The sequence below is a fragment of the Branchiostoma belcheri genome, unplaced genomic scaffold (assembly GCF_001625305.1).
Source record: "Branchiostoma belcheri isolate BF01 breed outbred unplaced genomic scaffold, Haploidv18h27 scaffold406, whole genome shotgun sequence".
Classification (NCBI taxonomy): domain Eukaryota; kingdom Metazoa; phylum Chordata; class Leptocardii; order Amphioxiformes; family Branchiostomatidae; genus Branchiostoma; species Branchiostoma belcheri.
Genome location: NW_017804028.1, coordinates 34,483 through 54,186, shown reverse-complemented (window position 1 = coordinate 54,186; position 19,704 = coordinate 34,483). Strand labels below are relative to the sequence as shown.

At 38.5% G+C, this 19,704-nt stretch overlaps 2 pseudogenes; one reads left to right on the top strand and one right to left on the bottom strand.

The window, feature by feature from the left end:
- Positions 1 to 11,098: 11,098 nt before the first annotated feature.
- Positions 11,099 to 13,755, bottom strand: LOC109477689 (annotated as a pseudogene).
- A 1,231-nt stretch (positions 13,756 to 14,986) lies between these two features.
- On the top strand, positions 14,987 to 17,106 carry LOC109477688 (annotated as a pseudogene).
- Positions 17,107 to 19,704: the final 2,598 nt, after the last annotated feature.

The following is a 19,704-nucleotide window of genomic DNA, read 5'->3' as shown; positions in this document are numbered from 1 at the left end:
AAAATTTAATTGACCATGATTGTAAGGCTTTGTCAGAATGAATCTACTTCCTGCCACATGATGAAAACTTAAGCGATTAAGAGAATAGAACTGGTTACTGAATATTAGAGTTATTGAATGTCCGCAATCTTGGATTTAGACCATAGCTTTATCAAATTAGCATGAATCATCAATTTCTAATCAACAAAATTCCATGAAATTGCATGAATGTCATGACTGTTTCAAAAGAGGTACAGTTTTAGACGAAAACAAATTATATTCCCAAACTAAAATTATAGAAGTTTGTACAACATGGTTCGCTAAAACGCTCCAAAAATGTTTTTTTTCTCTATTTTGGAATTCTAAAAAAATAGTTCATCTTTAAACTTCTGCTACATCTCTTTGCGCACCCAAAAAGCATTTTAAGTAAAACTTGATATAAATTTCTTTATTGGAGTATAACGTATGTTAGAGGCAATAAAATGTGTTCTTTTCTGTAAGATACAGAACGTAAAAGATAGTCTATGTGGGAAAGACTAATGTCTTAACAAGGTGAAAATCCACCATATTGAGAAATGGCCGTTGCCATGTCAAGAAGTAACTAGGTGTCCAAACCTTACCCATGCTTATAGGTTTGGACCAAGGCCTTACCACCACACAAAGTTTGAGAAAATTTGGTATTTCTAGTTTGGCCACATTTTTGTTTGATTCGTTTGGCTTTAACAGACATATGCTCTCAATGGTTAACATCAATATGCATGTATAAATATAGAGGTCATTTAAATAATCAATAAGGATGTGATAGAATTAAATATTGCCAATGGATAGGAATCTCACTCGTAAGATATTGACATTTCAGTTAAGAAAACCATAGCGTAAAATAGATTATGTTAGTTACAACCTTATTTCCATACCCAAGGAGACAAATCCCCCTAAAAACATTTACCAAAACTTCATATTTCATAGAAGCTTGAGGTCTCTGAATTCTTATATGGTATTGTTTCTCATGAAATATTGCCTGTTTTGTCTTTTTAGTTGGAACCTACGTGGTTTTGATGTAGTTGTGGAATCTCAGTAATTTGAAGAACTACATTCATTGTTTTCCAAGGCCAAATCGTCGAAGTGAGTTTTTCAACTTCGCCGCTCCCTGCAGAGATTTTCACGTTAGTTGGATATTCACTATTGTGCTATAGATGTCCAGATTTGAATCCTTCCTCTGTTGTCAGGGAGTCGCAAAAATGCTGGGCGAATCATAAAACGTTTTGACTACTATTCCAATTGTTAGTGATTTCACGATTGTCCACGAATAAAATGCTTCCCATCGGGTTTGTTTGGTAATTTAGCCTTAATTTTTTGCTATGTTTTGCCGACAGCGGCGGCAAAAACTTAGAGATGCGTTTGTCAAATATTGATATACAAATGTATCAAAATACATTACATATTGCAATTGTAAAAGATTCAATTATTGATTTTTGATTTTAAAAAAAATTACTCACCGCATGTAAAGATCCATTGCTCTTGCAATACTTTGCAAGCCAGGATGCTCTTCTAATCTGCTCTTCCTCCACCATCATATCAATCTTTTCATCATCGTAATCTTTGAGTGAAAAAAAATGGCCAACTTCAAGCTCTTTGCTACTACATATGCACTGAAATCGATCTGACCAAAATAAAATAAAAATAAAAATCAAATGGAGCTTTTCTTAATATACAATTTTCTTGTTTTATTAGGTTTAAGATTGAATTGTATTTTACAATAATTACATGATTTTAGTACCAGATTTAAACAGCACTTATTACCTTTACTGCTTTAAGTTAAGGGGCGTTTTTACAGTAAACACTCTTTTTTTCTATTACATTCTAACAGGAAGGCGAAGTAACATTATATACACACCTGGACTATGATCAAAAGCTACTTTCTCGTTTCCTTTTTGAAACTGGATCGTTGCTGTTATTGCATCATTGTAGACATATAAGTAGGTTACCATCAGCACGGCGGCGCAAGCAATAAAAAACACCTTTACAAAATTGCACTGTGCAGTAGTCATTGTTTGATTTCATCAACGGTGACCTGCTTCAGCCTTTATATTTAAGCTAAACTTGTCTTTCTGCAACAAAAATGAGACAATCCAGTTAATGACCAAATATAAACTTGGGACTCTTAACAGGAGATAAACATAACAGGGAAGACTGGTGAAATATTAGCGCAAAGATCATTTGCGATGGAAGAATTTAGATAGAGCTTACCAATAAGGTGGCCTGAACAGAACAAAGTTTTGTCATGGAATGAATGATCCAAACATTTGGTCTAGTGACGTTATGTAAATAAGGCGAGTAGTTCGGTGAGCGGTGCATTATACCCTTCAAAAACAAATCATGTTTTTTTCTCATACAGACCTTAGGTTGACAGAAGCCCCGTTTATGAATTTGGTGTTTTCAATCTGAATGAAATTAACAAACAGGTTTATCATGCTAACGCCATTTGCGTGCATACTATCGTGGCGATCCGAAAAGTATAGTTTGCAATCAGATAGTTCACAAAAAACGCTGTGCTTGTGCGGGTATAACGTTTTTAGACAATCTCCCAAAGCTAAAGGCCTCAAGGCGTAAACAGACATGTAAAATTATTGTTAAAATAATAATTTGTCGTGTTGCCATGGCAAAAATCAATAATTTTGGCTTAAACAATGAAATTTTCAGACTGTTATGTTTATTTACACATTATTTCTAATGTTAATAACCTCTTATATAATTATATGTAATTTCAATTGATAACTATGCATACTAGTAATTTATGCTAATTTGATGATGTCATTGGTAAAAATCCAAGACGCATTAGATCAGGTCAATTCCTGCTTTTTCTTCAAAACCCTATCCTTACTTCGATTTTGTTTACATAGAAAGTTAAAATGGATCTCTTCCGTCTATTTGCATTGTATTTTGAAGCTTTATCTGGAAAAAAGGTTTTGAAAGATTCAATTTTGACGATCCAAGATGGCGGACACTTGAAATATGCATAACGTCATTTTATGGTGTCACTGGTGTTGCTTCGGTCAACATATGATTAAGTAGACCTTAATATTCTATTATGAACAATATTTGTTAAACCTGTGTTGTATACCATTAGGTTTTACGAGAAAAAAGGTTTAAGGCAATAAATCACATTAATGACGTCTAAATGACATCATATTACGTAATAATGATATCAAAATTGTTTTAATGATTTTTTATTACTAGTACACCGTCCTTTGAAAATTTAGTAACCATACGATATACGGTTCACGAGTCCTAACAATAAAAGGCCACTCTAGATAGGGTTAGGCCACACTGATTTAATTTTATGGATGACATCCTCTCGGGTCCACAAAACTAATGCGAGACGGCGAAAAAAAAAATCCAGCCCAAAAAAAAATGCTGCTTAACCACAGGAATACAAAGCCAATGTTGCGGATTGAACCACAGGACACAGTGACTGCATCAAACAAACAAGTCTTTATTTGGAGGAGGTAGATGTAGATAGTCTTATTCAGGTCTCATCCTTCTTCACAGCTTCCTCCTTCGCAGCTTCCTCCTTCGCAGTTTTCTCTCCCTACAGAAAAACGTAAAAGGTATTGCTTGACCTACATGGTAGGTAGATATAAACATTATATATACAATATATAGTTTATACTTTATACCCTGTAGAAGTGCATACAACAAGGGGATTGATTTCAGATAAACGTTTGAGATCAATACTTTGGGCAAAATGTAGAAGGTAGAGCAGAAACAGTACCCACCTGAAAGTTAGTGGTCCATCTTCTTCCTCTCTAGATCTCTTCCTGTTCAGCTTTCTCTTCACTCTTGTACACTCTCCAACACCAGTGGCTTTGCAAACCTACAGAAAAATGACATGGTATGCAAAATTGATTTACTTGGAATGTATGTTTCCAAATAAAATTGAAATAAAGTGTATTGTAAGTTACAACATTACTAATGCAGGTGAGAATGAATGTACAATTAAAACATGAGGTACACAATAATATTTAACCTACCTGGCACACTGGGTGAATGCACTGAAACTCTGCAGTTTCTCTGGAGGGATGGGAAGCCTGTCTGTTTCTCCACACTGCCAGCATACCAGTGGCAGAATGGTCAGCGCCCTAGACTTGACTTGCGCAGAATACACCTCCACTGGTGCACTACATGAAAGAGCCCTGCACAAAACGGATGTGAAACAGAGAAATAAAAATCATTTTTCAAAGAGGAAATTTTGTGAAAATTTGTGAGAGCTCAATATTAAAAAAAACAACCAACAGAAAATCAACAAAAACTTGCATGAAATGCATCTTGTTGGAAATTTGCCATATGATTACAACACCATAATCTACATACAACTACTGTAAATCATTGACAACTTTATTTTGTCTGTATCATAACACGTGTACGCGCCCCTCCCCATCAATTTTGCTGCGTTGCCAGATTCTGGATCGAAATCAGAAAAACAAAACAAACAAAAAATAACTGAACTATTATCACCTCAAAGGCTGACTTCTGCTGACAATCTTCGCTTTAGTTGCTGCAGTTTTGTCAACAACAATACGGACATAACAGCCGAACTGAGCTGAGAAGTGGCCTGACCCACTTTTAGGCCACCTCAACTCCTCTCCCATTTCTCTCATCGTTGTGGCCGCTCTGGAAAGGACGTCCGTCTGGGCGATACTCGCTGGCTGCCACGAGTCGCTCGTAAAGGTGGGCAAACGGTACATCCCCCTGGCCAATGTCGATGGCATACCAGTCGACAACAACGCCTCCAGTTTTCCTCTGCACTGTGACGTATTTTGAGAAGGACACTGCCGCCATGTTCCAAACTTCGCGGTGTTATTGTAGCCAGTACGCATGTGCAAAAGGTTCATTTACGACAAAATTGGCGTTTTGCGGTAGTACAAAAGAAGTTTTACGATAAGCCGCTCTTTTGCGGCATTCATGAGTCGGGAGTCTGTACCGAGTTGCAGACGAGTTCCGGAGTTCCGTGAAGCTTCAAAAGACATGATTTTTTTTTTTGAGAACAAGCGAAAATCAATGCGCGCGCGGATGTCATCCAAAAAATTAGATCGGTGTGGCCTTATCCTTTTACACTGGTCGTTTCTAAGCCTCATTCCCGATTATCCTGATTTGAAGAAATGATTTTGGTGATGTTCACCTTTAGTGAACTTAAAAATATGTAATCATTACATTTTCATTAGTCACCACTACAAAATTGTACCGATTTGTCAGTGATTAGGTATTCACAGTTACATGACCAATATTTGCCAATTATCTTGTCTTTCCTAATTACATATGTCCAAGTGTTTTAAAGTGTGCCCTAATATCGAACACAGTAGATTTATAGAATTTCTCAACTAATTCTGCAAACTAGATCTTTATTTGCATAATTTTAATCAAGCATTACTTAAAATGTCAAGCATCATTTAGGCTACCTACATACCAAAAATCACATCGATCAGTCAACCAGTTTTTTTAAATTATCCTCTGAATTATCTTCTGAATGTTTTCTTGAAACAAACCGTTCTGCAGTTCCATAACAAGCTTCTTGGGAAACTAAAGTTCAGTGACTTCTTTCCGAGCACACAGCTACATAACATCTAAAATTCATTAGCAAAACATGTCTAAATCGTTAGATATCAAAACCTAAATTTACGCTGCAGTACCAAGGAAAGGTACCAGGTGGCATCAAATCTAATCATTTTAGTTTTCGCCAAACCATGCCAACGCCCCAAGAATAAAACTAATTCTTCCAGCCGTTCTTCAGTTACTAGTATCTTGTTGACCAACAGAGAAAGGCAACTGAAAAAGTAACCTACTTCATGGAGGTAACGAAAAAGTACGTACGAACTCTTCCTGTCCATCATCAATAATGCCTGCAAAGATGCTATCGCATCGGGGTTAAAGTTGGTTGTTGACATGAACCTGGCGGATGATAGACGCGGCCTCTATCTTACAAACCGACCTAGACCAATTCACCGTGTGGACAAACAACTAACTAATGACATTACACCCTAGATGTGCAAAATTTCTAAAAAATCCCCGTCCCGCAACCTCATTTCTCAATAGCCGGCGAACCACTGGCGGTAAAGCTGCAAAACTACCACTTCCAGGCGGACCTAGTGTGAGAACTATATGTCAACCACATTGTAAAGTAAGACAACCAGAAACAGTACTCACTCAAGCCACGAAGGTGTTTCGACCTCCCCCAACAAGACTTACTGGCAAGACCCTTGTGCGCTGAACATGTTAATACTTTACCCCCGCGTTGCATGCCGGACCAACAACAGCACAACGTGCCAGGATCAGACTTCCCGAGGTGTGTCGAGCTTGGGCGACATCAAGACTTTCCGACTGGTATTAAAACAAAGACCAGCCTCCTGAACGAACAGACTTGGTAACAGATCGGTAACGTATCGGTACGCCTAGTCAAGTATTGGTTAAGGCTGAGGCAACTAGACGCTTATACACATCCCCTACAAGTTGACGCTCTACTATCTCAAAAACATATGCTAATGCATGGTCACAAGAAAAATCTGCTACACCATGTGAAAGAAATACCTGACCGCAGTAGTTTCTCATATATCTGACATAACGACAACGCCGATCTCGATAAGCAACACATATGTACATTACTTAGAAGTAGACTCTATGACATGTATATCCGAACCTTTCTTTACAATCTCTCTGTTGATGTCAGTAATCTAAGATTTTATGGACATCTAAAACCTGTATACACAATGGAACGTTATCTTCACATCAAAGACTTCGATGTTAGATCAGACATATGTAAGCTTAGAGTTAGCACACATACATTAGAAAAAGACAAGGGTACACACAAAAATTGTCTGTTAACGACAGGATATGTAAATTTTGTACAGGAAATGCAGTGAAGGATGAAATGCACTTTATTTGTCACTGTCCTCATTATAGCACCAAAATAAAAAAGTTATTTGAAATGGTCACCAAAATGTTTCCTAGCTTTATTCACCTTCCCAGCCTACAAAAAACTGCATTTCTATTAACAGATCCCGATTCATACATCTGGCAAAATGTCTGCCATTTCATACTCCACTGCACACGGAAATGAAATAAACAATAATTACAAATGTATATCTAAAGTAGCATTAGCATTACTTATGATCATTTTCACTGTTTATTGTTGTTATCATGTTCATCACTTTCAATATTAAATTACACTTCCTTTCTCACTTAACCCTACCTAGACCGGGCTTTTTTTGACATGGGGGGACCGGGGGGGGGCTCTTTTGACCCCCCCCTAAGAACTCGCGAACGGTATGTCGTATGACCACCAAATTTTTAGAGAATGGTGTACTAGTGAAAATTTATCATATCTACAATTTTTATGTCGTTATGACGTAATATGACGTCATTATGACGTCATTAATGTGATTTTATTGGCCAAAACCGTCTAAATAGGTTCTTCCCTGAAAACCTCCCTGGTATACAACATAACTTTACCAAAAGTGTTTATGACAGAATATTAGTGTGTACTAAGTCTTATGTTGCCCATAGCAACACCGGTGACGTCATAAAATGACGTCATGCATATTTAAGATATCCGCCATCTTGGATCATCAATCTTGAATTTTCAAAAATAGTTTTTTTTTCATGATAAAGCCTAAAATACATTGTAAACATACTAAACACCTTCATTTAAACCTTTTTTGTAAAAAGAAATGGAAGTATTGATGAAATTTTAATGAAAATAACCCGTATATACCTGTTCTAATGATATGGTCCGCCATCTTGGATTTTGGCCAATGACGTCATAAAATTAGCATAAATTATGCATATTTAATGATAAAATTTACATAAAATTATATGGGATGTTATTAATATTAGAAACCATGAGTAACTTGACATAAAACCCATAAAATTCTATTGTTGAAACAAAAAGTACTAAATTTAGCAAAAAATGCCTGTCAGAAACCCGTTGCCATGGCAACACAAAACATTATTATCTTATTCCAATGATAAAGAATTGTTGCCAACAATATTTTAGGAAAAGTCACCAAGTTTGGTCGTTCTACGGCTAGCCGTTCAGACGCTAGGTGACATCAAAGTTGCCGCGGGCTACTTTTACCGCCCCCCCCCCCCCCGGTCTAGGTAGGGTTAAATAGCATATAATATAACTATATATAATATCTTAAATTAAATATTCATAAATTACATCATTAGTAAGAATCAAAGATGGCGGACCATATAATAGGCTATGGTGCAAACACGATTTTTTGTCCGTTTTTATCACAACTCCGTATTTTTCACATTAAAATTCATTTCATTATCTCTAGTCCATTTTGATGGCTGTATCTTGAAGGTGGTATTTTGGCAAAAAAATGTAATTTCAAAATTCAAGATTAACGATCTAAGATAGCCGACAGCTTTATATTCTTTCTTAACCATGACGTTATCATTTTGACGCCAGTGTATTTGCAAGGGGCAACAGAGGTCAATAGTAAACCTTATTAATGTATCATAAACTTTTTTGTTTAAGTCAAGTTTTATTTCTCTGAGTTTTACATACAAAATTACCAAAAAGATGACATGTGACGTCATAATGACGTCTTTGATTTCCTGAATACACCAAATTATTATGAAATGTTTTATTCGACATCATTCTCTGAAAATTTAGTGGCTATACGATAAGTGGCTGTGTTATGAATGAATAAACTTTATTGCTTGGCAGTTGGAAATGGTACAATGTATGTCATCAATAACGATGTGATCAATACAATCAAGTCTATTTTAAGAGACTGCTAGTATTACTACAGGAATATGAACGTAATCGGTGTATGCCTTGATGTGAGTTGCTCTCTGTTATAATACTTCCTGTCTTTTGCAAATCATTATATATATTTATTGTACAAACAGTATTATATAGACTCCATATCTACGTACTTTGGCCAATATATATATATATATATATATATATATTGGCCAAAGCACGTAGATATGGAGTAGGGGTATGACAAAAGTAGATTGAAAATGTCTATGTTTGTCTTTGGAAGAGGTTACTAGCTTAACATGTGATCATCTTCATTAATTTTTGTTTATCTAAAATATATTCAGTACAGTTTATTTTGAAATGACATTCATCTTCATCAATTTCTTGACGTAATGGAAACTGTCTCTGGTTAGCTGGTATATTACTATACCGACCCTTTTCTTTGCCAAGTTGTGAGAACTAATTCTTAGTTACCTTTGCAATGAAGGTTATGTTTTCAGAGGCTTTCTTGTGTGTGTTTGTGTGTGTGTGTCTCGATTGACTTGATAGGTTCCGCGTTCACTTAGGCATGCATTCAGCAAACTGGACCTGCCAAGACATCAGCCACAACTTTGCTAAAGGACTCATTAAGTCAAACATATTCAGAAACTGGTTTCCTCCTTCTGTCCACATTCAGAGCACGAACAAACAGGTACAAAAACAGTGCTATTCCATACATGATAAAACTACAAAACGAACAGTAACTCCTCCGCACTCAGAACATCATCACGATGTAAATATTAATATTTGTACCAAATGTCAATCCTTATCCATTGATGTGAAAAGTATGCAATTCAGCCACTTTACCTGGCTGCAATGTACTTCTTTAAGGATCATGTGGATCAAATAAACCATTCGTTCATTCCTTTCCTTTCCATTCTTTATTCCTCCATTTAGGAGAGCCTTTTGAAATTAAATAAATACAGGCATATACTTACATTTTTAGACAGAGCGTTAGACATTTCTAGAATAAAAGCTTATTGGAAATCAAATATCAAAACTGGCTGATCATCAGAACTAATTACTAGAACATCATGCTGTATGAGCGTCTCTGTCGCATGATGGCCGAACCAAACAACTGGGTCTTTAGCTACGATCCAGACAAGTCAGTGTACGAAATACTCTGATCGCCGTCTTCAATTTACACTATCGACACACAAGTCATTCCACATGGGATATCTTTCTCATGGCAAATGGTAAGAATAGAAATTGCACGATAAGAGCTTACTAGATTTCGAATCTTAAAACTGGCCAGCCATCAGAGCTGACTACTGGTATATCACGCTGTATGAGCGTCTCTATCACATGAGGGCCAACCCAACAATTGGGCCTTGAATATCCACAAGACAAGTCAGTCTGAATGACACTCTGTTCGCTGTTTTCAGTTTGAACTATCATACGCAAGGCATTTTACAGGGAATGTCTTTCTCATAACAAATAGTTAGAATAAAAGCATCTAAACTATCGTCAAATCTATACAGCTGTGGAAACTGGTCATAATACAGTATAGTCTCTCTTTACAGACATTCAACTGCGTCTATAAATACACACAGGTCAAGTCAGAATATGTTGAGTTAAAACATAATCATTATACGGGAGGTACTCATATGCTTTCTTATTTCTCGAGGTGTTGCAGTTTTTATTGAAGGAATCTGGGCAATGAGGTCCAGATAAACAGTCACGTCCATGAGTCAGTTCATCACTTCCATTTAGTGTGCTTTAGGACCAACAGTCCTAGGGGTTGGAGAGTTCGGGCTGCATTTATTATGAACCTCTCCCGTTGTTCTGGTTCTACCTCCTCAAAGACCAGGGCTCTTAGAACCACATTCACGAACCTCTCCTCCTGCTATTGGTGTATGATGGCTGATACTCTGGTCCCTAGATGGTCTGTTATGTTGTCCATGAGATCAGTTTAGACCACTTGGTCTGAATAGTGTTCAAAAATCGGGTATTTCGTCTTTTTGTCTTTTCTTCACCAAAAATTAGGAAAGGTCAAAATGTATGATTTTTGTGCGTAATGTGGACTCAGAGGTTCACACATCAATTTGCAAAGCAATTGAGCTGGTAGTATGTTGATAATTTCTAAAAATTAGCAAAAAACTGCTCTGGGGTCCGCGTGGACCCCAGGTGTACAGATTAATCAGTCCGGGAAGGTGTACTGTTGAGGGTTAATAAGGATAAAACCAATTGGCGCGTAAATTTCATTAATGAAATGAAATCTTTGTGCCCTAGCTGCTTCTAAATTATACCACAGGACAATTACTTCAAGCAAATGTAACTAATTCAGTAATTGCTTAAACATCCAACGCACTATATGCTTTCATCATTCGATGCAAAGTGCACCTCATGATACGTCCCATAGCGTAACGGGACGCATTGATCATTGTTCTCACCTCTGTACCATTTCTCAAGGTTAGTATACATCTTTCTTGTATCAGAGCATATCCGGATGAGCTTCCTACATAGATTACACCACACTCCGTTATCCAAAGGAATGATTTTTGTTGGATTAGTCTTCCATTTGAAGTACAGATTGTACATCTCTGTGTCCGTATCAAGTAGCTTCAGGTAGCCAGCTAAGGCATTTGGTGACTCAAAGTCATCCACATGAATAAAGGAGTTTGGAGGAGTCAAATATTCAGAGTCTTTTTTAGGTGCCCCTAACACAGCTGGAACAACGTTATTAGTTAAAGCATGTCTCCAGAACTTCTTTATACTTCATATTTTCAAACGCGAGATAGAACTTGTATTGCCGAATGTATTGTAATGTGCACGCGAAGTCCTGCTTTTCACAAACAATTCTTCCACATTTGCCAAAGATGTCAACATGAATATACTTGATTAATTCCTTTGCATACACAATACGCTGGGCTCTTGATGAACATTTACTGATAAACCAGACAACAAGCTTAGTTTTTCCTACTGAATAGTCTGTGTTAGGATCAAGATCAGCTCCTTTAAGTCTGCTGTAAACCATGTGTAGAGATCCCCAGGCTCCTGACACATCAGAGTCAGTCCTGTACGTAATGGTCCAGTTGAAAACACCACTATATGAGTTCAGGTCAATTGTCAGGTAGTTCGGGCATTCAGAAATAAACCATATCCATTGTTGATGCTGCGAACGTGTCAGTGGCATTTCTGACTTGATGTACGTTACTGGTAGCTGACTGTTTTCGAACACCACAGCATCGGCACTTTGGAGATTTTCTGCATTTGTTGTAAAAATACATTGTGGTAACGTTGGACACAGTTTGCCTTCCTTTCCTGGCTTAAAAATGTTTAAGTGTTTTTTCCATAACTTTGTCCATAAAAACAATTTTCTTTGTTATACCCTCACCTTTTTGTACATCTTTTACTGAATCTTTCCAGACGGAATAAAACTTTGCACTGGAATCAACTGACGGATCAGCCGCTATATTAGGAACACATCCTGTGGTGTCTGGTAGTAAAGGTCACGCATAATTATGGGTTCACCACACCACGAAGTGGTGTGGTGAAACCATATTGCTTTTTCTGATGTTTCTTCTCCTCCTTCTCCTTCTCCTCCTGCCATTTTTTAAATGGATTCAGCTTCTTCATTTTAGGGCCCAAGGTCCTGAAATTTGGTATGGAGGTACAGTGGGCAAATACCCCTAGGCGTTTTTTTAAAATTATTGTGATACAGGCTTTTAGAATGGTTTTATTTGAGTTTTTTGGCTGTGTTATAGCTAATGTATTACTGTGTTAGTATGCCTTGTTTACCACGTTTGGGCATGAGTCATCACAATGGAATGCAGGGCATCAACCAATAGGCATGCAGCTTTCCTCTATACTTCTTGCTGATTGGCTGTTGGGATTTAACTTGATTAACACCTGCACAGAAGCATTTCCATACTGACAGTATGTCTGTATTCAAGTGTTTTGGTAGTTATTTCAAGCTTTCCTGCACCAGCATTGGAATGCCGGGCATGGACGTTTTTTTTTTTATTTTGAAAATCAACAGTTTGCATTATGCAATTAAAAATCCTAACCAATAAAGTAGGGAATAGCTATCCAACTGTTGTTTTAGTTGTATTTTACTTCATATTATAGTTATATCAATGTAAATCATTGTTTTCCCTTGTGTTTCCCATTCTTTCCCTGCCATGTCGTAAAATGTGGTGAACCCATCGCTGTATTTGCTCCAAAGCAAATATTGGCCTTTCTAGTTTCGGATTGTATTTTTGTGATCTGAACTTACTCCTCTAGTACCGCCATGCTGTGCAGTGTACCACCAGGAAAATATAACAAACCAAAAAAAAGGATTTAAAAAATCTTATAACTATGTTTACGTCACAAAAGTATGTTGAAATATTTCCTGAATGTCTTGAGAGGTGCCTATTTTTTTCTGTAGACGCACCAGTGCTTTCTGTAGACGTACCACTGCTTTCTATAGACGTACCACTGCTCACCGTAGACGCACCAGTGCTTTCTGTAAACGTACCAGTAATAACATAGACGTACCAGTGCTTTCTGTAAACGTACAAGTAATTACATAGGCGTACCAGTGCTCTCTGTAGACGTACCAATGCTTTCTATAGCCGTACCAATGCTTTCTGTAGACGTACCAGTGCTTTATGTAAAAGTACCAGTGATTTCTGTACACGTACCAGTGATTCCATAGACGTATCAATGCTTTCTATAGACGTACCGATACTTTCCATAAACGTACTGTACCAATGCTTTCTGTAGACGCACCAATGCTTTCTGGAGACATACCAGTGATTTCCGTAGACGTACCACTGCTCACTGTAGACGTACAACTCCTCTCTGTAGACGTACCACTACTCTCTGTAGGCGTACCACTGCTCTCTGTAGACGTACCACTGCTCACTGTAGACGTACAACTCCTCTCTGTAGAAGTACCACTGCTCTCTGTAGACGTACCGCTGCTCTCTGTAGACGTACCACTGCTCACTGTAGACGCACCAATGATTTATGTTGTCCATTTTAATGTAACATTGGACGTTAGAACATTCTACTAGTTCTTTGATGGCTGAGATCTCAATCCTCGGGCGTTTTTCGAGCACTGGACTGGTCGATTTCACTGCCTGTACCAGGCTTCTATTGTCTGTGATGGCCACAATAGGCACGATGTGCTGTGCATATCTAAAGTATTTCCCTCAAGTACACTGCGTCATCTATTGCATTTGGCAAGGCGAGAGTTTCCGCTGCAAGGGTGCTACGGCACATCTTTGTGAGACAAGGGCACTCCATACGAGTCAGTCATGAAGATTAACCCTTTCTAGACAGGGGTGTGTGTTAAAGTTCCCGCGCTAAATTGATGTCGGATAGCGTCCGAACGGGTCGCGCTAGAGCCACCAAACTTGGGGACTTTATTCTAAAATATTGTTGATAACAAATTTGTATAAGAGGAATAAGATGATGATTTATGGTGTTGCCATGGGAACGGGTTTCTGAAGGGCGTTTTTGAAATTTTAGCATTTTTCGTAATTTTCGTTTGAACAATAGAATTTGATGTGTTTAATGTCAAGTTACAATTTTTTCTGATATTAATAATACCTCATGTAATCTTTTTTTTTAATTTCATCATTAGAAATGCATAATTTATGATAATTTGATGACGTCATTTGCCAAATTCCAAGATGGCGGACCACATCTTTAGATTAGGCTTAAACAGGTTATATTTCCTCAAAATTTCATTACTACTTCCATTTTTTTTACAAAAAAAGGTTCAAATTTTACAAAAAAAGGTTCGAATTTTGAAAAAAATATTTTTCAAAATTCATGATCAATGATCGAATAACTTAAATATGCACGACGTCATTTTATGACGTCACTGGTATTGCAACCAATGGGCAACATAAGACTTATAACGCCCTAATATTCTATTATAAATATTTTTTGTTAAGGTTACGTTGTAAACCATTGAGTTTTAGGGAATAACCTGTCCATACGGTTTTGGCCAATAAAATCACAGTAATGACGTCATAATACGTCATAACGACATCACAATTGATATTATTTTAAACCATCCTTTGAAAATTTGTTGGTCATACGATATACCGTTCGCGATTTCTAAGAGGGGTCGGGTCACCTCCCTTCCGAAGCCCAAAAAAGCCCGATCTACACTATCAAAAATGCCTTTTCTTGTTTTTATAATATTCTAAGATTGAAGCAACATCAGAGATTGAAGCAACATCAGTCGAAGGCTCACACATGGAGAGTGGAGGTGTACACACAGAGATTGAAGCAACATCAGTCGAAGGCTCACACGTGGAGAGTGGAGGTGTACACACAGAGATTGAAGCAACATCAGTCGAAGTCTCACACATGGAGAGTGGAGGTGTACACACAGAGATTGAAGCAACATCAGTCGAAGGCTCACACATGGAGAGTGGAGGTGTACACACAGAGATTGAAGCAACATCAGTCGAAGGCTCACACATGGAGAGTGGAGGTGTCAGTTGTCAGGTTACAGCATAGTATTCGACAATATTGACATACATCAAAAGGTCCGCCATAAAACATCCCAAAACAGCAACAAGGACCATCATTTTGTCAACGCGTATGGAGTTCGAGACCGGGTGAATGTCCAACACCTACCCAATGACCAACCCATGGCTGACATACTCTCCGTCCCCCTCCAGGAGTTTCTTCCCAATGAGGAAGACCACTCCTCACTTCGAGACGACATGATCACAATTTCTTCGAGGATAGTAGTGAAACACATTCCATTCTTCAACAAATACTTCAAAGACTGTTTGCAACAACATATTCCACACATGTATTCTGAACAGGCCAAACAAAAGTCCCACATCGTGCCATTGGGAATTCTGGAGAAAAATGAAAGTAAACTGGAGGACATGATTGCCATAATGGAAGAATACCAGAAGTATGTCCCGGAGGGACAGAAGATTCCTTTGGAGGGGGATGGCCTCTCAAACATGCGCGGAGTGGAAGCACAGGATGCCAGACGCGATGGTGCTACTGCAGCAGATAGGCTGGAGGGACTTGAACTTGTCACAGCAGAGTGGCATGCACATGTGGCTGCTCTGCAAGACATCTTCGGCGAGTTTTATGACCCCAGGTATGCCCGTGAAAAGGGCACACTCTTCCAGCTGAGGAATAGGTTTGACAGGAGAAGTGTAACGAAGTCGACGAAGGGTTCCTTCAATCCAAACCGTGAATTTATCCACTTCGTGTCGTCAGGGATGCTGATCATGGCAGTGATGGAGACCCTTGGCCTGACCAACATCAAAGGCAGACCATCAGATGCACCCAGGGGCATAGAAGCTAATTCCCTGGACAGTAGAAGATGCTACCTCAGGACTGCAATCGGAAACGTGATCGACCAACACATCCTCCTCAGTTCCAACACAAGTGCTGTCGTAACGGAGGTTGAGACCAGGCAGAATGCTGCAGTACCAGAGGGTAGAGTTCCGTGTGGTTTACCTGGCTGCCCAAAACATTATGCTAGAAATGGTGCCTGCCTGAGGAGACACAGGGAACGGTGCATTTGGAGTAGAATTAATGTATTTGGACAGGCAAACGAGGAAGAGAGAGAAGAAGTTGGACAGGCACACGAGGAAAAAAGAGAAGAAGTTGGACAGGCACATGAGGAAGAGAGAGAGGAGGGCAACGTTCACCACAAGAAAGGACAGACAGAAAAGTCATTGAATACTAGATCACAAATATAACTATAATTGTTCCGTTCTAAGGGAGGGGTTGTACGAAATGGTTAAAAAAGACACAGTAAACGAGGGTGAGGGGAACAGAATATTTCGGAACTGGAAGTTCGACATGATTCAATATTACCAACACAAACACACACATATTACAAGAACTTGGCATTTAGATACATTGCACAACACAAGGCCCTACGCTCACCCAGACTTTCAGCTTCAATCTTGCACAATAAAACCATCAACACACATGGGGTTCCCGATAAGAACATTCCTAAAGATCTGTACATGGAGTTCCTGAACAAAACAGCAAAGGAGGGACTTGCAAAACTGGGGCCAAACATGACTTCGAAGACAGTAGCCAGAGAAGGACGAAGCCTAGGTGTACTGCAGGAAGTGCTGGACACTTTTGACAAGGACTTAGTTGGATACCGAGGGATAGGGAAGCACACTGTTCCAGACGATTCGGAAGAAATCAACATGCTGGTTGAAGACATTCAATCGGAAGACCCTTTCAAAGTCATCCCAGGGCGGTTTCACCCAACCTTTCCGACTTGCCAGCAATCTAGGCACCACAACATTGATGCCCAGAAAATGACAGCATGGATGATAGCTCAGAAGGAGAAGCTTGGAAGACGACAGCATCACCTTTGAGGTACCAGCCTAAACTATTATGATGATGAAATTAATGGTGCTAGCATGAATGAAAAATTAAAAGGAAAACTTCATAGAAATGAAGTCTGACAGTTGTAAATGTTCTACTTACTTCTTTTATCTTCAGCTTAGCTGACCTAAGAGTAATTCTGCCATCTGTTAAGTCAGAGATGAATGATTCTTTAGAATTAAAGATAACTTCACTGCAACTGCATTAAACTGTATTTATAAGAAATATATAAATGATATTGTTTCAATTGTCTTGATGTACAGTTGAAAGTGACCTAAATGCTATTTGATTCATTATTACTACATGTACATATTCTTATTTTGCAGTTTGCAGAATTCCAGGCTGTTCGATCAGGAGCTGATCAACACGTGAGAGATGTGGGCATCAAAGAAGACCTGGGAAAGAACTGTTAGTTGCAGTAGGGAATGTACACAGAAATTCCTCTTTTAGTCTAAACCAGACGTTTATTCGCTTGATAAGTTTCCATTGCACACGTTTGTATATACAAATTTACAATAGTCTGGAATGTATACAAACTTTTGTTGCTGCTGTAGACTTGTACATAGGTAGTAATTCTGCACAGTTAATTGTAACTTAAGCATAATTTTATACCATACGGTTGTCATAAAAACTGAATAATTCTTTGAAATATTGCCGGTACCGTACAATATAAGAACTGAAGATGAGTAATATCAATATTAGCATTGTAGAATATATCGTATTTTAACAGTTTCTGTCTTGGCTTTGTTAACAGTTAGTTAACAGTAGAGAACTGACAAATCACAGATTTCAAGTCTTACTGGAATGACTCTTCTAAGATTGTGAATACCATGTCAACCACTTCCTCGTCCCACAAACCAATGTTAGTTATGATGTCGTCCCTAGCTACCAAGGTGGCATAGCTGTCAACAATATTATCTATAGTGGAAAGACTTAAACCTATGGTGATGTCAAAGTTGTACAGTGAGGGTTTCATTTCATCCAAGGGATCATTTCTGTAGTCGATCAGAGATTATTTCAACATGTGTAGCTGTTCTTCTGTGGGCTGACGATAGCCAGACACTTTTAATAGTTCCTCATCAGAAAGTTCAGGAACTGATGACAGACCTTCATGTTTGTTCCAGGGAAAAGAATCCCCACATTCTACACATAGGTCACAGCATGTGTCCTTATCAGATACGTCCACAGAAGAATGTGTATCAGAACTTTTCAGCTTGAAATAATCTAGTAAATACTTCCTACGACAACTCCCACTTGCCAGTTTGCAATAGCCTGACATTGACTGTGAACATGATCCCTTGGCAAGTGTTCTACTCTGGTGCAGAATCAGGGAATGTGAAGGTCTACCATCCCTTCCCCCCTCCCACTTTCTTGGTAGAAACCTTCAACGTGTCTTGGGGCACCCCAGTGAATCACTGCGAAAACATATGGGACATCTATACCCATCCCAAATGCTACAGTTGCAATTGTAACTCTTACCATACTATCAGTGTTTCTAAAATCATCCAAAAGGAAATTTTTATTTGTCTCTGCAGAGCTCCTGTGGAACATTGCTACTCTTCTATTCTTGTAGGACTTTGTCATCATATTACATACCGAATTATATGCATCATCACCCAAAGAAGTCATGAACATGTCATACAACTGAGAGCAGCTTTTAATGCTACGGCAGTATATGATGTATTTTCTACAAGACTGTCCCTTACTTTTAAGTTATTCAAGCAACCATCCGAACTCCTTGCGACTGTCATGACTTGACGGTACTGCATGATACATAATGTTAGGTCGATTTGATGGTACTGAAACAGTGAAAGTGTTTAAATCCATACACAATGATGACAGAATGTCCTTCCTTATTTCCTCAGTAGCTGTAGCTGTGAGAGTCATGAACGGTACATCACCAAGCAAGGACCTCAGTTCTGCCAATCGCTTGTAATCCTTCCTGAACTCTCCACCCCTGTAAAATAGAGTAATATAAGTGTCCAGTTGGTGAAGATATTGGAACTTATAAGTAATCACTCCAGGAATGAAGATGCGAGAAGTGCTGGGATATGAAATGTATTCTTGTCAGAACATGTGCAGTCCGTGACCTCTGACCGGACTGGTCCAATAGTTTGTGGGGGTGTATATTGTATCCTTACACGCTTCCCCCCTATGTAGAAGAACTTAACTTCTCCTGAAGTTAACGATACATAACGTGGTGAATATATCAACTATGTAACATCGTTGGAACGACTAATTAACTACAGAATATAATGACGAATAACAATAATGGGATAACGAAACAACAAGAAAAATATATAACGTTAGGTATATATGTAGTTGTATAGAACTGTTCAGTTCTGCAGGCTGGTTGGTCCAGTTCTGCCCACTAATAGTCAAGTTCGGCAGAAGGACTGGTCTGCGGGTAATCCCATGGGTCCGCAACGCAGTAATATGTCCTGCACAGTCATGTGTCTGCGGGTAATCCCATGAATCTCCGCAACGCAGCAATATGTCCTGCAAAGACCCTTGTCCATCAAGGGGTGAATACATGTGGAGCTGGATGAAGGGCGGTGTCAGTCCCTAACAGCCACAAAGTCGTCGTA